This window comes from Hyperolius riggenbachi, chromosome 7 (assembly GCF_040937935.1).
Source record: "Hyperolius riggenbachi isolate aHypRig1 chromosome 7, aHypRig1.pri, whole genome shotgun sequence".
NCBI classification, from domain to species: Eukaryota; Metazoa; Chordata; class Amphibia; order Anura; family Hyperoliidae; genus Hyperolius; species Hyperolius riggenbachi.
In genome coordinates, this window is record NC_090652.1 from 212,037,867 (window position 1) to 212,058,646 (window position 20,780).

At 47.0% G+C, this 20,780-nt stretch overlaps 1 protein-coding gene across 1 annotated transcript in view; it reads left to right on the forward strand.

The window, feature by feature from the left end:
- LOC137524806 (aldehyde oxidase-like) overlaps positions 1-20,780 on the forward strand; it is a 339,511-nt gene that overhangs the window by 50,085 nt on the left and 268,646 nt on the right. The window lies entirely within an intron of this gene.

The window sequence follows — 20,780 nt, forward strand, 5'->3', positions numbered from 1 at the left end:
GTCAGAATTCTCTGGCCAAAAAATAAAGCATTGAATCATGTATGGGCACCTAAACAGGGATAAAAAAGGAAAGGGAATGCAACAAAGTTCCATGTAGAATTGGAGCTTACTATCAATGGCGTAGGGCCCGCGGTCGCAACGGTCTCCATGGCGACCGGGCCCGGCTCCTGAGGAGGCGGGGGAGGGGCCCGGGGGGCCCATGTCCGTTTGGAGGGCCATGCGGCCTGTGCGCGCTTTTGGGAGGGGGGAGCCAAAGCCGGGGGGAGGGCAGCCTGACCTCTCCCTCCCTTCCTCTCCCCGGGCCCCCCCCCCCCCTCAGATGCAGAGTGAGCGCGCACGGAAGCGCTGTAGGCAGAACTCACCTCCCTGCGTTCCAATCGCCGCTGAACTCCTCTCTGCATAGAAGCTGATACACACACTGCTTCCGGCAGTGTGTGTATCAGCATCTATACAGAGCGGGAGGAGATCAGTGGCGATTGGAACCAGGGACGGAGGTGAGTTCTGCCTACAGCACTTCCGTGCGCGTTCACTCTGCATCTGAGGGGGGGGGGGGGCCGGGAAGTGGAAGGGAGGGAGAGGTCGGGCTACCCTCCCCGCGGCTGCGACTCCCCCCTCCATTATGGGGCAGAGGGGGGCAGCTACCTACCTAATCTATCCTGGGGGGCAGCTGCCTACCTAATCTATCCTGGGGGGCAGCTACCTACCTAATCTATCCTGGGGGGGCAACTACCTACCTAACCTATCCTGGGGTGCAGCTACCTACCTAACCTGTCCTATCAGCTACCTACCTAACCTATCCTGGGGGGGCAACTACCTACCTAACCTATCCTGGGGGGGCAGCTGCCTACCTAACCTATCCTGGGGGGGGCAACTACCTACCTAACCTATCCTGGGGGGCAGCTACCTACCTAACCTATCCTGGCGGGGGCAGCTACCTAATCTAACCTATCCTGAGGGGGCAGCTACCTAACCTATCCTGGGGGGCAGCTACCTACTCTAACCTATCCTGGGGGGCAGCTACCTACTCTAACCTATTCTGGGGGGCAGCTACCTACCTAATCTATCCTGGGGGGGCAACTACCTACCTAACCTATCCTGGGGTGCAGCTACCTACCTAACCTATCCTGGGGGGGGGGGGGGGCAGCTACCTACCTAACCTATCCTGGGGGCAGCTACCTACCTAATCTATCCTGGGGGGCAGCTACCTACCTAATCTATCCTGGGGGGCAACTACCTACCTAACCTATCCTGGGGTGCAGCTACCTACCTAACCTATCCTGGGGGGGGGGGCAGCTACCTACCTAACCTATCCTGGGGGGGCAGCTACCTACCTAACCTATCCTGGGGGGGGGGGGGGGGGCAACTACCTACCTAACCTATCAGGGGGGGGGGCAGCTACCTACCTAACCTATCCTGGGGGGCAGCTACCTACCTAACCTATCCTGGCGGGGGCAGCTACCTAATCTAACCTATCCTGAGGGGGCAGCTACCTAACCTATCCTGGGGGGCAGCTACCTACTCTAACCTATCCTGGGGGGCAGCTACCTACCTAATCTATCCTGGGGGGGCAACTACCTACCTAACCTATCCTGGGGGGGGGGCAGCTACCTACCTAACCTATCCTGGGGGGGAGGGGCAGCTACCTACCTAACCTATCCTGGGGGGCAGCTACCTACCTAATCTATCCTGGGGGGCAGCTACCTACCTGATCTATCCTGGGGGGGGCAACCACCTACCTAACCTATCCTGGGGTGCAGCTACCTACCTAACCTATCCTGGGGGGGGGGGCAGCTACCTACCTAACCTATCCTGGGGGGGGGGGGCAACTACCTACCTAACCTATCCTGGGGGGGCAGCTACCTACCTAACCTATCCTGGGGGGGGGGGGCAACTACCTACCTAACCTATCCTGGGGGGGGGGGCAGCTACCTACCTAACCTATCCTGGGGGGGGGCAGCTACCTAACCTATCCTGGGGGGCAGCTACCTACTCTAACCTATCCTGGGGGGCAGCTACCTACTCTAACCTATTCTGGGGGGCAGCTACCTACCTAATCTATCCTGGGGGGGCAACTACCTACCTAACCTATCCTGGGGTGCAGCTACCTACCTAACCTATCCTGGGGGGAGGCAACTACCTACCTAACCTATCCTGGGGGGGGGGGCAGCTACCTACCTAACCTATCCTGGGGGGGCAGCTACCTAACCTATCCTGGGGGGCAGCTACCTACTCTAACCTATCCTGGGGGGCAGCTACCTACTCTAACCTATTCTGGGGGGCAGCTACCTACCTAACCTATCCTGGGGGGGGCAACTACCTACCTAACCTATCCTGGGGGGCAGCTACCTACCTAACCTATCCTGGGGGGGCAGCTACCTACCTAACCTATCCTGGGGGGGCAGCTACCTACCTAACCTATCCTGGGGGGAGGGGCAGCTGCCAAATCTAACCTATCCTGGGGGGCAGCTACCTAACCTATCCTGGGGGGCAGCTACCTAACCTATCCTTGGGGGCAGCTACCTAACCTATCCTGGGGGGCAGCTACCTAACCTATCCTGGGGGGCAGCTACCTAACCTATCTTGGGGGGCAGCTACCTACTCTAACCTATCCTGGGGGGCAGCTACCTACTCTAACCTATCCTGGGGGGCAGCTACCTAATTTACCCTGGGGGGCAGCTACCTAATCTATCCTGGGGGGCATCTACCTAATCTATCCTGGGGGGGCAGCTACCTAATCTATCCTGGGGGGCAGCTACCTAATCTAACCTATACTGGGGGGCAGCTACCTAATCTATCCTGGGGGCAGCTACCTAATCTATCCTGGGGGGCTGCTACCTAATCTATCCTGGGGGGCAGCTACCTACCTAACCTATCCTGGGGGGGGGCAGCTACCTAATCTAACCTATCCTGGGGGGCAGCTACCTAACCTATCCTGGGGGGCAGCTACCTACTCTAACCTATCCTGGGGGGCAGCTACCTAACCTATCCTGGGGGGCAGCTACCTACTCTAACCTATCCTGGGGGGCAGCTACCTACTCTAACCTATCCTGGGGGGCAGCTACCTACTTTAACCTATCCTGGGGGGCAGCTACCTAATTTACCCTGGGGGGCAGCTACCTAATCTATCCTGGGGGGCAGCTACCTAATCTATCCTGGGGGGCATCTACCTAATCTAACCTATACTGGGGGGCAGCTACCTAATCTATCCTGGGGGGCTGCTACCTAATCTATCCTGGGGGGCTGCTACCTAATCTATCCTGGGGGGCAGCTACCTAATCTATCCTGGGGGCAGCTACCTAATACCTATACTGGGGGGCACCTACCTAATCTAACCTATAATGGGGGGCACCTACCTAATCTAACCTATACTGGGGGGCACCTACCTAATCTAACCTATAGGGGGGGGGGGCACCTACCTAATCTAACCTTATAATGGGGGGCACCTACCTTATCTAACCTATACTGGGGGGCACCTACCTAATCTATCCTGGAGGCAGCTACCTAATCTATCCTGGGGGAAGCTACCTAATCTAACCTATACTGGGGGGCACCTACCTATCTAACCTATAGGTCAGATGAGACCAAAATTGAACTTTTTGGCCAAAATGCAAAACGCTATGCGTGGCAGAAAACTAACACTGCACATCACTCTGAACACACCATCCCCACTGTCAAATATGGTGGTGGCAGCATCATGCTCTGGGGGTGCTTCTCTTCAGCAGGGACAGGGAAGCTGGTCAGAGTTGATGGGAAGATGGATGGAGCCAAATACAGGGCAAACTTGGAAGAAAACCTCTTGGAGACTGCAAAAGACTTGACTGGGGCGGAGGTTCACCTTCCAGCAGGACAATGACCCTAAATATAAAGCCAGGGTAACAATGGAATGGTTTAAAACAAAACATATCTATGTGTTAAAATGGCCCAATCAAAGTCCAGATCTAAATCCAATCGAGAATCTGTGGCAAGATCTGAAAACTGCTGTTCACAAACGCTGTCCAACTAATCTGACTGAGCTGGAGCTGTTTTGCAAAGAAGAATGGGCAAGGATTTCAGTCTCTAGATGTGCAAAGCTGGTAGAGACATACCCTAAAAGACTGGCAGCTGTAATTGCAGCAAAAGGTGGTCCTACAAAGTGTTGAGTCAGGGGGCCGAATAATTACGCACACCCCACTTTGCAGTTATTGATTTGTAAAAAATGTTTGGAATCATGTATGATTTTCGTTCCACTTTTCACGTGTACACCACTTTGTATTGGTCTTTCACGTGGAATTCCAATAAAATTGATTCATGTTTGATTCATGTTTGTGGCAGTAATGTGACAAAATGTGGAAAACTTCAAGGAGGCCGAATACTTTTGCAAGCCACTGTATATTTGGATTTTCACTTGCCAACATACTACTTTCAGAAGAAGTAAAATAAAAGGGAAAAAAGATCTGTATCAGCTCTTAGGGACACTTTTATTACAGTTCATCACATCAAAGAGTCATTTGGTTAGTCAAATTGGCCAAAAATTAAGTTCAGTGAAAGAAGTGACTGCACCATCCCTGTTATATGGCATCTGATGTTATGCCAACTGGTAACTCTGGTTTATGTGATCACAAATTTCAGGTTGGAGAATGTCCACTGGTCCAGATAAGTCAGATTGGATAGAGCAGCCTTTCTCAACCTTATTACCTTGGAGGGACCCTGTAAATGACTTTGGGATCTCTAGGAACCCCTGCAAACAATTTTTAGTCTCGAGGAACCCCTACATTTATTTTTCAGGAGGCATGGTCTTTAAATAGGTTAGGCTGCTAATTTCACTATCTCCTTTTACACTGCCACTCATTATACTGTCTCCTGACCCCCCAATTTAGTTCTTCTTGTTACAGTACCACCTATTATAGTGTGCTCTATTATACTTCGCCCACGATGGGGTAAAATGCCAAGGAACCCCTGCAGAGTCCTCAAGGAACCCTGGGGTTCCAGGGAACCCTGGTTGAGAAAGCCTGGGATAGAGCCTTACACTGGATCAAATTTGGAGCAATCTGGTTATGTTCAAATTTGGAACAGGATCTGGTTATCTTTCTGGTATTTTTTATGGTGCTGTAGATACCCATTTCTGTTTAAGATTTTTGGCCAAAAAGACCGTAAGTCTGCCACCGCGCCAAGGTAGACTCTTGTTGGGCAGGTTCTACTCTACACTATCGCTAACCTATCCTAACTGATGCTAGTCATCATCTTGTCTTCCCTATTCTGTGTGTGTTTGTGTGCGCATGTGCGTGTTTGTGCGTCAGTCCTGATTTACTCCTAATATATAATCTTCAACCCTCTCATTGAATGTTCTCTAACCTACCCTATTTCTCTACAGTCAGTGATGCTGATTTATCCAAACAGATACTGTGAAAATTAGGACAAAAGGGAAACAGTTGCACAGAGCAGCCAATCACAGCAACTGCTCCACTCTTGATCCATATTTCTTTGCACCTATCTTGACAAATCAGCACTGGTGAATATCGGTCAGTATGTGTCAATCTTAACCACTTAACGACCGCCCACTGCACATGGGCGGCCGGAAAGTGGATCCCGCAAGGACCGCCGCATGTACGAGAGGCGGCGGTCCTTGTACGGGCATAGGCGGAGCGATCGCGTCATTCGTGCCGCGATCCTCCGCCGGGGACTGGCTCCGCCCCCCTCGCGCTGTAACCCGCCGGCGGGTTACTAGCACCCGGATCGCCGCATACAAAGTGTATAATGCACTTTGTAATGTATACAAAGTGTATTATACAGGCTGCCTCCTGCCCTGGTGGTCCCAATGTCCGAGGGACCACCAGGGCAGGCTGCAGCCACACTAGTCTGCACCCAAGCACACTGATTCCCTCCCCCCCGCCCCCCGATCGCCCACAGCACCCCTCAGACCCCCGCCCACCCCCCAGACCCCTGTTTGCACCCAATCACCCCCCTAATCACCCATCAATCACTGTAAACTCTATTTTTTTTATTAGGTCCCTAACTGCACCCTGGGGACTCCTGATCTCCCCCCCCCCCGCCACTCAGATTCTCCCCAGACCCCCCCCCCTGTGTACTGTATGCATCTATCCCCCCTGATCACCTGTCAATCACCTGTCAATCACCCATCAATCACCCCCTGTCACTGCCACCCATCAATCAGCCCCTAACCTGCCCCTTGCAGGCAATCTGATCACCCACCCACACCAATAGATCGCCTGCAGATCCTACATCAGATCACCTCCCAAGTGCAGTGTTTACATCTGTTCTCTACCCTAAACACCCACTAATTACCCATCAATCACCCATCAATCACCCCCTATCACTGTTACCCATCAGATCAGACCCTAATCTGCCCCTTGCGGGCACCCAATCACCCGCCTACACGCTTTACATCTGTTCTTCCCTGTAGTAACCCACTGATCACCTGTCAATCACCCATCAATCACCCCCTGTCACTGCCACTCATCAATCACCCCCTGTCACTGCCACCCATCAATCAGCCCCTAACCTGCCCCTTGCGGGCAATCTGATCACCCACCCACACCAATAGATCGCCCGCAGATCCAACGTCAGATCACCTCCCAAGTGCATTGTTTACATCTGTTCTCTACCCTAAACACCCACTAATTACCCATCAATCACCCCCTGTCACTGCTACCCATCAGATTAGACCCCTATCTGCCCCTAGGGCACTCAATCACCCGCCCACACCCTCAGAACGCCCTCAGACCCCAGCCCTGATCACCTCGCGAGTGCATTGGTTGCATCTATTCCCCCCTCTAATTACACCTTGAGACACCCATCAATCACCTCCTGTCACCCCCTAGCACACCTACCCATCAGATCAGGCCCTAATTTGCCCCGTGTGGGCTCCTGATCACTTGGCCAAAACCTCAGATCCCCCTCAGACCCCCTTCCGATCACCTCCCCAGTGCATTGATTGCATCTATTTTCCCCTCTAACCACCCCCTGAGACACCCATCAATCACCTCCTGTCACCCCCCTAGCACTCCTATCCATCAGATCAGGCCCAATACAACCTGTCATCTAAAAGGCCACCCTGCTTATGACCGGTTCCACAAAATTTGCCCCCTCATAGACCACCTGTCATCAAAATTTGCAGATGCTTATACCCCTGAACAGTCATTTTAAGACATTTGGTTTCCAGACTACTCACGGTTTTGGGCCCGTAAAATGCCAGGGCGGTATAGGAACCCCACAAGTGACCTCATTTTAGAAAAAAGACACCCCAAGGTATTCTGTTAGGTATATTTCGAGTTCATAGAAGATTTTATTTTTTGTCACAAGTTAGCGGAAATTGATTTTTATTGTTTTTTTTTTTCACAAAGTTAGTTTTCACTAACTTGTGACAAACAATAAAATCTTCTATGAACTCGCCATACACCTAACGGAATACCTTGGGGTGTCTTCTTTCTAAAATGGGGTCACTTGTGGGGTTCCTATATTGCCCTGGCATTTTAGGGGCCCTAAACCATGAGGAGTAGTCTAGAAAACAAATGCCTCAAAATGACCTGTAAATAGGACGTTGGGCCCCTTAGCGCACCTAGGCTGCAAAAAAGTGTCACACATGTGGTATCGCCGTACTCAGGAGAAGTAGTATAATGTGTTTTGGGGTGTATTTTTACACATACCCATGCTGGGTGGGAGAAATCTCTCTGTAAATGGACAATTGTGTGTAAAAAAAATCAAACAATTGTCAATTACAGAGATATTTCTCCCACCCAGCATGGGTATGTGTAAAAATACACCACAAAACACATTATACTACTTCTCCTGAGTACGGCTGTACCACATGTGTGGAACTTTTTTACGCCCTAAGTGCGCTAAGGGGCCCAAAGTCCAATGAGTACCTTTAGGATTTCACAGGTCATTTCGCGACATTTGGTTTCAAGACTACTCCTCACGGTTTAGAGCCCCTAAAATGCCAGGGCAGTATAGGAACCCCACACATGACCCCATTTTAGAAAGAAGACACCCCAAGGTATTCTGTTAGGAGTATGGTGAGTTCATAGAAGATTTTATTTTTTGTCACAAGTTAGCGGAAAATGACACTTTGTGAAATAAAACAATACAAATCAATTTCCGCTAACTTGTGACAAAAAATAAAATCTTCTATGAACTCACCATACTCCTAACAGAATACCTTGGGGTGTCTTCTTTCTAAAATGGGGTCATTAGTGGGGTTCCTATACTGCCCTGGCATTTTAGGGGCCCTAAACCGTGAGGAGTAGTCTTGAAACAAAAATGACCTGTAAAATCCTAAAGGTACTCATTGGACTTTGGGCCCCTTTGCGCAGTTAGGGTGCAAAAAAGTGCCACACATGTGGTATCGCCGTACTCAGGAGAAGTAGTATAATGTGTTTTGGGGTGTATTTTTACACATACCCATGCTGAGTGGGAGAAATATCTCTGTAAATGGACAATTGTGTGTAAAAAAAAAAAAATAAAATCAAAAATTGTCATTTACAGAGATATTTCTCCCACCGAGCATGGGTATGTGTAAAAATACACCCTAAAACCCATTATACTACTTCTCCTGAGTACGGCAATACCACATGTGTGGCACTTTTTTGCAGCCTAACTGCGCTAAGGGGCCCAAAGTCCAATGAGCACCTTTAGGCTTTACAGGGGTGCTTACAATTAGGCACCCCTCAAAATGCCAGGACAGTAAACACACCCCACAAATGACCCCATTTTGGAAAGTAGACACTTCAAGGTATTCAGAGAGGAGCATAGTGAGTCCGTGGCAGATTTTAATTTCTTTGCCGCAAGTTAGCAGAAATGGAAACTACTTTTTTTTTTTTTGTCACAAAGTGTCATTTTCCGCTAACTTGTGACAAAAAATAAAATCTTCTATGAACTCACCATGCCTCTCAGTGAATACTTTGGGATGACTTATATCCAAAATTGGGTCATTTGGGGGGTATTTATACTATCCTGGAATCCTAGCCCCTCATGAAACATGACAGGGGGTCAGAAAAGTCAGAGATGTTTGAAAATGGGAAAATTCACTTTTTGCACCATAGTTTGTAAACGCTATAACTTTTACCCAAACCAATAAATATAGGCTGAATGGTTTTTTTTTTAATCAAAAACATGTTTGTCCACATTTTTCCTGCTGCATGTATACAGAAATTTTACTTTATTTGAAAAATGTCAGCACAGAAAGTTAAAAAAATCATTTTTTTGCCAAAATTCATGTCTTTTTTGATGAATATAATAAAAAGTAAAAATCGCAGCAGCAATCAAATAGCACCAAAAGAAAGCTTTATTAGTGACAAGAAAAGGAGCCAAAATTAATTTAGGTGGTAGGTTGTATGAGCGAGCAAAAAACCGTGAAAGCTGCAGTGGTCTGAATGGAAAAAAAGGGTCTGGTCCTTAAGGGGGGTAAAGCCCACAGTTCTCAAGTGGTTAAAGGGAACCAGAGGCCCTAGAAAAAAAGCTATTATACATACCTGGGGCTCCCTCCAGCCCCATACGCACGGATCTCTCCCACGCCGCCGTCCTCCGCTTCCAGTATCCGGCGGTACCGGGTCCCGTAGTTTCGGCCAGTCGGCGGCAGGACGTGGCCAATTGTCCGCATCACAGGGGCTCCCGGCATACACTTCCGCGTGTGGCTGCATACTGAGCAGCCGCACGCGTAAGGGTACGGAGGGAGCCCCTGCTCATGCGGACAATTGGCCGCGTCCGCCGGAAGTGACAGTACCACCAATACAGGAAGCGGTGGACGGCGGCGTGGGAGCGATCCGTGCGTATGGGGCTGGAAAAAGCCCCAGGTATGTATAAAAGCTTTCTCTGTTTTTAAAGGGAACCAGAGAGGAACTCTCTTTAATCTGTCAGTGTTTATCAGTCACGGACTGTCTGTAGGACTAATTTATCATCATAGCTGCAAGAAATAAAATTAGCGTTCTTTGCCCCTGTGTTAATAAATCAGCCCTGTGTGTCTGTACCCTGTAGTGGATGTCAGTAAGCATCAGTATGTACAGGTCATGGGAGTCAATTCCTAATTAATTAGAGTTTTTTAAGATCATAACAGTTTTTCTAATTCAATTGCTAGCAATTCAAATACAGCATCAAAGGGCAGGTATTTTATCTACAGCAGGGGAATGGAGATAAAATAGCATACGAAGATCTAGTAAAGCCCTTCTGATGTTGTTATAAAGAAGAAAAACTGTTATATGTAATGTTCCCTGAAGAGACAGCTGCGGGGCTTCCGCAGCTGCCTCGGTTTCCGTGGCGAGTGGTTCACCCGTTCCTCCGGCGTGTAGCATGCCGAGGACGGGATTGTCTGTTGCTCATAGGGTTGCTGTATTGCGCGGGCGCGTGCACAGACAGGACCTTTATGCTGGGAGAAGGCGCGTCAGCTGACCGGCCGGTCGGCTGACGTCAGAGGAGACTCACGGCGCTCCTGATTGGTGTGGGCGTGGCCGTGGGGTCTCCTCTGCTTCTTAAGCCTTTGGGAATCACTCGCAGCTTGTCTGCTGTTGCGAATACTGTGTGAGCGCTCAGACCTTAGACAGTATCCGATGTATTTTGATCTGGGAGGAAACCAGGGTTTATTGTACTATTCTTAATACTTGACTAGCTGGTCGCCCGGCGTTGCCCGGGTATGTATTTGGCTAGTGCTAGCTCTGCCCACTTTTTCTAATCCTAACACACAATTACTCAATGATGACCTAGTTTGTGAGCTTTGCGGTCTTTGGAATCAATAATTGGCATTGAAATGAAATACATCTAATTGGCTGTGGCTCCACTCCTTTGAAAATCAATAGGTGAATTTTGATTAGCTTTTGTAGGCTCCACCCACTTTTCTGAGTATTAATCCCAGTCACCCAGTGACCAACTTTGCAAAGTTTAAGAACCCTGCCATTGACAGACAGTGTAAGAATGGCTGCAGTTTACATTCTGGCAGTGAAATTTGTATTTTTCTCCATCCACTGATGTCCTAATGTTTCCCGGGTATGTATTTGGCTGCTGTTGGCTGTGGCCACTTTTTCTAACCCTAACACACAATTGTCAATAGTCAATGACCAAGTTTGTGAGATTTGTGGTCTTTGGCATGAATAATTTTCATTGAAATGAAACACATCTGATTTGTGGTTTGTGGCACCACCCCTTTTCTAAATATTTTTTTTTTTTTCCAAATACATTTTTATTAGGAATTTTTATAATACATTTAAACAGACAGAAGAATATTCCACATAGAAAACATTGTGTACATCAGTTGTTGAGGACTATGTCATAAAAGTGAGTTTATGGTACCGATACAATTGTTCTGATAGTTTCTATTTATGGATATGTTGTGGTGGTATGTAACATGAGTAAAGCAGGTACCTAGTTGTCTCGGGTAGTCTTTGGTGAGAGAATCCGGATGGAGAGGTCCTGATGGATGGAGAGGTCCTACTATTCATCCTAGATAAGTGAAGTGATCTACTACATGCATAGTAAGAATCTATCTTTTCTAAATATTTAACCCCAGTCACCCAATGATCAACTGTACCAGGTTTGAGGCTTGTGCCATTAACAGTGCAAAAATGGCAGCAATTAAATATTTGCCTTGAAAATCAATAGGTGAATTGTGATTGTTTTTTGTAGGCTCCACCCACTTTTCTGGATATTAATCCCAGTCACCCAGTGACCAACTGTGCAAAGTTTTAGAACCCTACAATTAATAGTGTAAGAATGGCTGCAGTTTACATTTTCCCAGTGAAATTTGTTTTTGTCTCCGCCCACTGATGACTCGGCATTGCCCAGGTATGTATTTGGCTGGTGTTGGCTGTGCCCACTTTCCTAACCCTAACACACAATTAATCAATTACTAAGTTTGTGAGCTTTGCAGTGTTTGGCAACAATAATTTGCATTGGAATGAAACAAATCTGATTGGCTATTTGTGGCTCCACCCCCTTTCTAAAATTGAACCCCAGTCACCCAATGATCAACTATACCAGGTTTGAGGCTTGTGCCATTAACTTTTTCTAACCCCAACACAAAATTACTTAATGACCAAGTTTGTGAGCTTTGCGATCTTTGGCATCAATAATTTGCATTGAAATAATTGGATGTGGCTCCACCCCTTTTCTGAATTTGAACCCCAATCACCCAATGGCCAACTGTACCAGGTACAGGTGATTAACAGTGCAAGAGGCTTGTGCCATTAACAGTGCAAGAATGGCATCAATTAAATATTCCCCTTAAATATTAATAGGTGGATTTTGATTGGCTTTTGTAGGCTCCACCCACTTTTCTGAATATTAATCTCAGTCACACAGTGACCAACTGTGCAAAGTTTGAGAACCCTACCATTAATAGTGTAAGAATTGCTGCAGTTTACATTTTCTCAGTAAAATGTGTAATTGTCTCCGCCTACTGATGACCAAGCATTGCCCGATTATGTATTTGGCTGGTGTTGGCTGCGCCCACTTTTCCTAGCCCTAACACACAATTAATCAATTACTCAATGACCAAGTTTGTGAGCTTTGCGGTCTTTGGCATCAATAACCTGCATTAAAATGAAACAAATCAGATTGGCTGTTTGGGGCTCCACCCCCTTATATAAATTTAAACCCCAGTCACGCAATGATCAACTGTACCAGGTTTGAGGCTTGTGCCATTAACAGTGCAAGAATGGCAGCAATGAAATATTCCCCTGAAAAATCAATAGGTAATTTTTGATTGTTTTTTGTAGGCTCCACCCACTTTTCTGAATATTAATCTCAGTCACCCAGTAACCAACTGTGCAAAGTTTGAGAACCCTGCCATTAACAGTGTAAGAATGGCTGCTGTTTACATTTTCCCAGTAAAATTTGTATTTGTCTCCGCCCACTTATGACCCTGCGTTGCCCGCTTATGTATTTGGCTGGTGTTGGCTGTGCCCACTTTCCTAACCCTAACACACAATTAATCAATTACTAAGTTTGTGAGCTTTGCAGTGTTTGGCAACAATAATTTGCATTGGAATGAAACAAATCTGATTGGCTATTTGTGGCTCCACCCCCTTTCTAAAATTGAACCCCAGTCACCCAATGATCAACTATACCAGGTTTGAGGCTTGTGCCATTAACAGTACAAGAATTGCAGAAATGTAAATATTCCCCTTGAAAATCAATAGGTGAATTTTGATTGGCTTTTATAGGCTCCAACCACTTTTCTGAATATTAATCCCAGTCACCCAACGACCAACTGTGCAAAGTTTGAGAACCCTACCCTCAACAGTGTAAGAAAAACAAAAGTTTGCTTTCTTAAAACAGAAAAAAATTGCCATAATTCAGGTTGGAGTGAGCTTGAGACGTCTCCCAGTGCATCACTGCTGAATATATGCAAATTAACCATTGTTACCCTTAGAAGCTAAACACACCTCCAGAACGGCTGGAATGCAATGATGTGTCAGCTTCTTAATTTGTACAGAACCATAATAATCCAACATGCATACAGACTGTTTTGGATTGTTTGATCCTCATCAGTGCATGGCATGGATTAATTTGGCTGTATGCAGTAGGGCTTGTAACACTGAGAGGTACAGAATAACCAGCAAGCTCATGGTGACCCAGAACTCATTGGAGTGTGTAAGGGACTACAATGGTCCTAAAAGCCCCCTTACTAAGATGTTAAGAAAAACAAAAGTTTGCTTTCTTAAAACAGAAAGAATTTGCGATAATTCAGGTTGGAGTGAGCTTGAGATGTCTCCCAGTGCATCACTGCTGAATATATGCAAATTAACCATTGTTGCCCTTAGCAGCTAAACACACCTCCAGTGTAACAGTGTAAGAATTGGCTGGTGTTGGCTCCGCCCACTTTTTCTAACCCCAACACAAAATTACTTAATGACCAAGTTTGTGAGCTTTGCGATCTTTACATTTTCCAGTGAAATTTGTATTTGTCTCTGCCCCCTTTTTCGTTATGGGAATAAAAAGTATCCTATACTTTATTCCAGGTAATGTACTATGTGTGTGCCAAATTTCATTCAAATCCATTCAGCCGTTTTTGCATGATCGAGTAACAAACATCCAAACATCCGAACTTTCCCATTTATTATATTAGTAGGATATTCTGTGTATGACTCTGGCTCACCTCTGACCTCTGCTCCTGCTTATTGATTCTGTACTTCTGCCCATCTGATTCTGTTGCTGACTCTGCCTGTATATTACTACTCTCTTGCCTGCCGATTTTGTACTGTCTATGCCCGCCTGTTACCGATCCTAGCTTGTCTGACCACTCTACTCACCAGTGAGCCCTTGTCACTGGTAAGGTGCTTCTGATAGTACCCACCAGCTCCTCTGGTGAGGACTTTTAAAACTATTCAGTACTGTTGCACCAAGCACTATACACTCAGTATATCTGTTAGCTATACTTGTATTATTGGTGATTCTGCAGATCATCAAATAATCAGGGATAGTGTCTGCATTATTGGTGATACTGCAGATCACGCAATAATCAGACGTCTGTGTTGCTACACCAATCGTTACATTATAATTTCCTAGAACAGAACTCTCTTTGTGAATTGAGCCCAAGGTGTGTGTATCAGTCAGTGTATGTATGTCAAGCGCTGTACAATAGATAGGATATGCAAAACATAAGCTCCAAGAAATGAGGCCGACAATATAGCACCATTGTCTAAAGAATTATTTTATTTAACATATAAAGTAAACATCACAATAATAATAAAATTACAAGTCAATAAAATTGCAAGTCAATAATGCACTCCACAGTTTGCATGAAATTATAGTGCAACACACACGCACACAGTGCTTCCCATAATTATTCCCCTGGCAAATTTTGACTTAAAGTTACTTTTATTCAACCAGCAAGTGGTTTGACAGGAAATGACATGGTGTACAAGAGACATTATTGTGCAAAAAAATAAATCAGCTTTTATTTACATTTGAGCAAAAAGTGTCCAGTCTAAAATTATTCATACCCTTCACAAACTGTCACAGTCTGTGGGAAAATCCAAAGTTCTATACCATTCCAAATAGTCCAAGCTATTCTTTTTTTTTGTTTGTTTGTTTTTTTGTTTCAAAGTGTTTATTAAAATTTTTTAAACATGAACAATGGATAACAAGAGGGAAGAAAAAGACCAACAGAGCTCATGTTGCACAAATTGTAAAACATAGGGTAATCATGAGAGATGCAGCAGTTACATGACCATAACAGAACAGGGGGTGTATGAATAGTGAGAGAGCTAGGCAACCTCCTGGTCAACGGTGCTTTGCATCACCCAGGCTAAGATGGGAGTGAGAGCCTAGCTTTGGTTCGCTGGTCACCCAATGGAGGGAGGGAGACAAACTACATGGGGGGTAGCAGGGGAAGGGTCAGGTTGGACCAATAGGCCTAGTGAGGGTTTGGAACAGGGGGTGATGCTTGTGAAAAGCTAACTGTACCTCAGAGGATTAAACCAGCTATCTGGGGTATGCTATGGTAAGGGGGAGGTGTAGGGACCAACCTGGAGGGGGAAAGGGGAAGGGAGGGAAGGCCAGTGTGAGGGGAAGCCTAGGAGGTTAGCTCAAAGCAGCAAGCAAAAAAACGCTGCTATTCAGAGTGTGTAGAGGGGCAGGAGTGTAGTCGAGGAGAAGAAGAGAGAGAAAAAAGGAGGAAAAGAGAGTAGAAATAGAAAGGAAGGTAGAGAGAAAGAGAAAGAAGGGTCCCATCTCATAGCCTAGTGATTAGTGTATCCTCCATGTTTGGATGCTCAGCTGAATCCAAGGTTCCCATATTTTCTCGAAGGATTTATAAGTGTCCCGAAGTATACTTGTGAGTTTTTCGTTGACCATGTAGGAATTAATTCTAGCCTTAACTTCCTCAAGTTAACTGAAGGCTTCTTCCAACTGTTTGCTATAGTCATTGTAGCCGCTGAGAAAACTAAAGACGCTAGTTTGTTTTGTTTGGTAGTTAATGATTCTATTTTTGCATGCAGTAAGGCTTGCCATGGGTTTTTGGGACTTGTCTTATGAAATAAGGCGGACAACAACTTAAAGACACGACTCCAAAATCTGATAAGGCGAGGGCAGGACCACCAATTGTGTAGCATATCCCGTCACTCTGCATCCCCGGAAGCAAAAAAGATTAGCTGAGGGGAAAACCTTGGCTATTCTAGCTGGGACCAGGTACCACCTAGTTAGGACTTTATATGCCAATTCTATTGTGTGTAGATTGTTGGAGCATTTAGAAATCCTCCCCCAGATGTCCAGCCATTCCTCTCTGTCCTTGTTCTCTGCTAGGTCGGATTCCCATCTTAACACGTATGCGTGCTGGATAGGGTGTTGGGGGCGAGTTAGGAAGGCATAGACAGAGGAAATTAGGCCTCGAGAATTAGGGCGGCGGAGGCAGATGTTCTCATAAGGGGTAAGGTTTAATGGGAGGTCTCTATCCTTGATATGTGTAGTGATTCAATGTCGTAGTTGAAGATAAGGGAAAAATTCCGTTTTAGGAATTTGATGTTTTTCCTGAAGTTCGGACCACGAGCAAATGCCTCTAGGGGTGAGAAGGTGGTCCACCTGGGTTAGGCTGTGTTCCGACCACCAGTAAAATGAAGCAGAGCAATCCAGGCCAGGGCGGAAAAGGGGATTTCCCGTGAGGGGTGATAGTGGTAGATGGGGAGATTGTAGATTGGACGAGTATCGTACAGAGTCCCAGACTTGGAGGTCATGTCTCAGGGGAGGGCTCATGGTAGGAGTTCTTAATTTGGAGGGGAGCCACAGTAGAGTGCTGGGAAGGAGAAGCGCACAATCCGGGATTTCCAGGAACACCCACAAGGGGGTGTCCTGGAGCTGAAAAAGCCGAGTAAGTTGGCTAATAACAGCTGCTTTATAGTAACAGCTTATTTGAGGGACGCCTAGGCCGCCATCTAGTTTGTGGGCGTACATAGTTGATTTACGTACTCGAGGGCCTTTGCGGCCCCAGATGAAGGTCATGAATTCTGTTCTGAAATATACGTAAGTAATGGTCAGGGACTTTAACTGGGAGGGTTCGGAAGTAGTATAAAGTTTTAGGCAAGTATGTCATTTTAATGGAATTGATTTTACCCAGCCAGGATAGGGGATGAGTAGACCATTTAGTTGTTAAAGCTGACAGGGATTTTAGTAGTGGGGGATAATTAGCTGAAAAGAGGGAGGAATAAGAGGGCGTTAAAGTGATTCCTAGGTAAGGCAGTGTTTGTACCCAACGAAAGGGGCATGCCTCTTTAAGGGCTTCGCATCTTGGTGAGTCTAAAGTAATATTCATTGCTTTAGATTTGGCAGCATTGATATGGTGACCTGAAATTTTGGCGAAGTTGTCAAATGCTTTAAGTGCGTTAGGTATTGAGATAAGCGGTTGGGTGAGGAATAGGAGGGTGTCGTCCGCGAACATTAATATTTTATGGCTAATGCCTGCTTTCTCCACACCTTTAAAATCTATGTTGTCCCTGAGGTATCTTGCGAACGGTTCTAAAGGCTAAGATAAAAAGCAAGGGAGACAGGGGACACCCCTGCCTCGTTCTCTCTTGATTGGGAACACTTCGGAATTTTGTCCAAAGTAGCGTACAGAGGCGGTGGGGTGGGAGTAAATGCCCTCTACCCAATTCAGAAAATTAGAATCAAGGCCCCATCTGTGGAGGGCCAGTTTTAGATAAGCCCAGGAGAGAGTATCAAACGCTTTGAAAATATCAAGCGATAATGCTACTCCAGGTATTTTGTGGTGTTGTAGATAATGAGTTAAGAGGATGGTCCTTCTGGTAGCATCTTCAGCTTGCCTGCCTGGGACAAACCCCACTTGATCCCTGTGGATGAGGGCAGGGAGGACTGTATTGAGTCTCAGAGCTAAGATTTTGCCTAATAGCTTGAAGTCGAAATTGATGGGCACTGTAGCAATCTTGGTCCTCTTTAGGGATCATAGAGATTTGCGCCCTAAGCATATTATGTGGAGGACGTTTGCCTTCCCTAAGTTCATTATAACATTTAGCTAAGGTTGGGGCTATAAGTTCTGAGGTCTTTTTGTAATATTGGGCTGAGAAGCTGTCAGGGCCCGGGGATTTGTTTACTTTGAGTGTTTTAATGGCAGCTTGGACTTTGAGGGTTGTAATTGGAGCGCCAATACGTTCTGCTGTGTCAGGCGAGAGGCTGGGAAGGGAAGGCTAAGAAGGCTGTTATATCTCGTTCAGAGGCCTCGGATAAATTGGAATAGAGATCGGAAAGAAACTTAGAGAATATGTCTACAATTTTACGGGGGTTGGCCACGGGCTGGCCCCAGGGGCGCTTCTAGCCTTTTTGTCACTCCAGGCAAGAAATCTTGTGGTGCGCCGCCCCCCCCCCCCCCCATAAAAAATAAACACACATTATCCTATATAATAATTGGCAAGTGTCTCTGCGTCCCTATGTCAGTGCTTTTGCGCTACCGCCCATGTGCCACACTGACAGCCATTGGGACAGGTCGAGAACAAGCAAGGGGGCAGGGTGGACGGGCGTGGGCGCATGCGCGCTGACATGCCGTGGTGACAGACCTAGAGACGTTTTTAAAATGGCTTAGGTCGACTAGTAGAGGATATAAAGCATAACTATGAAATGGGGCCCTAGACAAGATAACACATTTAACCCTTCACTGATGATCACCTAGCTTATTTAGGGAGATTTGGTGGGGGCTAGCAATCGCCAGGCCCCTAGACTCTCTCCAGGCTCTAGGCAACTGCCTAGCTTTGCCATACAGCACATGCTGAAGCTATGCGCCTCAAAAACAGCACCCTCACTACAAGTCCCAACAACATGTCCCAACAGAACAAGTTAAGGTATCATGTCCTTCACATTTCAGGATCAGATTATCAAGTAAAACGGTATTCATTTCAGAATACTTTTTCACAAGCATTATGGGATATGTAAATAGGTTACCGCCTGTTGGGATAGGACTGGAGTGGTTATATCATGACATTGAAATGCTACCATATTAATATTTACTTTCCATGTACTTTTTATTTGAACTGGGCCCATCAAATGTGCTTCCTGCCATTTTTAAATGGCCCAGTACCAAACAGTAAAACATATGCAATTACGTTTATTGCATTTTATCAACTACAACACATCTCATTAGATAAAATGCCATGAAAATAATGTCATTAAATAAAAATTGCAATCAGCAGATAACATGGCCACCTCGAAACATGTTTGGGTATTAGATATCCTGTCCCCCACAGATCAAATGTAGATATCCTGCCCCCCACAGATCAAATGCAGATACCATGTCCCCCAAAGATCAAATGCAGATACCATGTCCCCCAAAGATCAAATGCAGTTACCATGTCCCCCAAAGATCAAATGCAGTTACCATGTCCCCACAGATCAAATGCAGATATCCTGTCCTCCACAGATCAAATGCAGCTATCCTGTCCTCCACAGATCAAATGCAGCTATCCTGCCCCCCACAGGTCAAATGCAGATATCCTGCCCCCCACAGGTCAAATGCAGATATCCTGCCCCCCACAGATCAAATGCAGCTACCATGTCCCCCAAAGATCAAATGCAGATACCATGTCCCCCCAGATCAAATGCAGTTACCATGTCCCCCCAGATCAAATGCAGATATCCTGTCCCCCGCAGATCAAATGCAGATATCCTGCCCCCCGCAGATCAAACGCAGATACCATGTCCCCAAAGATCAAATGCAGATATCCTGTCCCCCACAGATGAAATGCAGATATCCTGTCCCCCACAGATGAAATGCAGATACCATGTCCCCAAAGATCAAATGCAGATATCCTGTCCCCCACAGATCAAATGCAGATATCCTGTCCCCCACAGATCAAATGCAGATACCATGTCCCCAAAGATCAAATGCAGATACCATGTCCCCAAAGATCAAATACAGATACCATGTCCCTACAGATCAAATGCAGATACCATGTCCCCACAGATCAAATGCAGATACCATGTCCCCACAGATCAAATGCAGATACCATGTCCCCACAGATCAAATGCAGATACCATGTCCCCACAGATCAATTGCATATATCCTGACCCCTGTGGGAGGCGTCAAGGTGAAAAAGTTCACCTGTGGGTGCTGCTGAGAGGTGTGAGAGTTCATTGTGGCTGCTGCTGGGGGAAGAGTGCGGTTGAGGCGGCTGATATGGGGTGGGGGTGGGAGGTAGTCACTGTGGTTGCTGTAAGAGTGGGAAATGGTTACTTGGTGCTCCCAAGGCGTGGGGAAAGGTCACTAGGTGTTTCGGGAGGGGGGGGGGGGTTATGGGAGATGTCACAGGATACTACTGCTGGGGTTAGGAAGAGGTCACTGGGTGCTGCTAGAGGGAGGGGTCACTGGGTGATGCAGAGGAGTGGGTGTAGGTCACTGGGTGCTGCTGGGAGGTGGGGAGAAGGTCATTGGATACTGCTGGGGGGTAGGAAGAGGTCACAAGGTGCTGCCAAGGGGTGGAGGAGGATACTTGGGTGCTGCTGGGCGGAGAGGTCACTAGGTGCTGCTCAGGGGGTAGAGGTCACTGGGCGCTGCTGGGGGTAGGGGGGAGAGGTCACTGGGTGCTGCTAGAGGGAGGGGTCACTGGGTGATGCAGAAGAGTGGGTGTAGGTCACTAGGTGCTGCTTAGAGGGAGGGAAGGTCATTGGATACTGCTGGGGGGTAGGAAGAGGTCACCGGGTGCTGCCAAGGGGTGGAGGAGGACACTTGGATGCTGCTGGGCGGAGAGGTCACTAGGTGCTGCATGAGGGTAGGGGGGAGAGGTCACTGGGCGCTGCTAGGGGTAGGGGGGAGAGGTCACTGGGGGGGTAGAGGGAGGGGGCACTGGGTGATGCAGAGG